The sequence below is a fragment of the Berghia stephanieae genome, chromosome 12, assembly GCF_034508935.2.
Source record: "Berghia stephanieae isolate SIO BIC M18660-M18661 chromosome 12, UCSD_Bste_1.3, whole genome shotgun sequence".
Classification (NCBI taxonomy): Eukaryota; Metazoa; Mollusca; class Gastropoda; order Nudibranchia; family Aeolidiidae; genus Berghia; species Berghia stephanieae.
In genome coordinates, this window is record NC_088371.1 from 25,735,515 (window position 1) to 25,737,314 (window position 1,800).

Here is a 1,800-nt window from a genome sequence, read left to right on the forward strand (position 1 = left end):
TGAAGTCGTCTCATTGCCTTCTCGCTCGCTGCAATAGGATTCAACAGTCGTGACGTCACTTCCCTCGTAATTACGCATGGTAACTTTGTAACTGGCTCTAAACTATCGGAACAATGGCGGACGCCCTTATGAAATATTTCTCCCACGAGCATAAAAGTGTATCCAGAGAAGAAAAACACTATAAATCTGATCGTGTTTTGACTTTTATATATTCTGATCACACGACATGTGAAAACGTTCTAGCCAGAATGAAGAATAAAAAGTACCGATTTTCTTTGTTTAGAACCAAGATGCTGGTTGCTGGGCGGACGTGACATCAGACTCTTGAATCCTATTCGTCTGCTCACAGGCCAGTCCAGACCTTGATGTCCTCCATCCACGATCTTGTTTGCCGGCATCAATCTCTGTTCTGCCGCACATTAAAAAAATGATACATATTCAGACTTTTGACCAGGAGACTCGTCCTTCAAATATCGATCGATTAAAATTACTATCATCTTTTCAAATACGCTCAAACCTGGTTTTCTGATCCAAATTTCAATAAATATTTTTTTTTTTTAATTCCCTTTATTCATCCCCAAGGGGAAATTTGTCTTTAGGGTCTATTCCAAGGGAAGACTGGAATAACCCAGGCGTCAGCCGCAGAGCAGCGCCGCAAAGTGAGCTAGGGCGAGGTGACTTGCTCAAGGCCACACAACGCAGCGGCGGGTGATTGAACTCGGCACCTTTCGGGTAGGAAGCAAAGACCGTACCACTGAGCCACGCTGCCCCTTGAGTGTCTTTTTTCCATAGAGTTCGGTAGTTTTCTCCACAGACTACTATGGTTTTCTCTGTCACTTCTCCGTCGTCTTCAAGAATGCCTTGTGTTAAGGACTGATGGCGTCCTGCGTGTCCAAAATATTTCCGTTTTACAGTTCTTATGATGTTTAATAAAGGTCTTCTAACATGCTAAATGTTGCAAATTTCCTCATTAGTTTTCTTTATTTTCTTTCTTTGAAAGTGATTAACTCATGTTTCTGAATACAATTTATTTCATATCTATCATTAAAATTAAACAATAGTTGTTTTGTCAGCACATTGCAGTAATGTGGAGTTGCCCAATACGAAGAAGGATTTTGATGTCACCCAATAAAGAGGTTTTGATAACAATCCATATTACCTAATACAATATGTAAAATGTCTACTTCCACCAGCTAATAACATTCTCTTCTCTGACCTGTGGATCTAATTGACTCTTCCGTCTTCATCGGCTGATGTCAGTGATGTTAGAGGAATGCGTTTGTCATCGATTGTGTCCCTTTGTTGTGTCTTACACAATGGAGTCTATAATGAGTATTGCCCAAATATATATATATAATATATATATATATATATATATATATATATATATATATATATATATATATATATATCGTCAGTGGGGACTTTCCACCTGTCCTACATGTGCCCGATGTGGGCAAGAACCCGAAATGGCAGAGCATCAAGTTGGACGGTGTGTTGTGACGATGCTACGGGGCGGGTTCGAGACGGTGCACGAATGCGGACCGGAATTTGCTGATTGGGTCGATCTTCATAACATAGTAGTGTGAGAACAATAAGAAGCTGCTGCCCAAATATGGACAACATTTATTAAGGCTCGAGAATTTCTACTGATATAACTCATATTAAAGAACTCTCACTCTCGCCATCTTGGTTCTAAACAAAGGAAATCATTACTTTTTATTCTTCATGCTGTCTAGAACTTTTCATATGCCTTGTGATCAGAATGTGTAAAAGTCAAAACATGATAAAATTTATGGG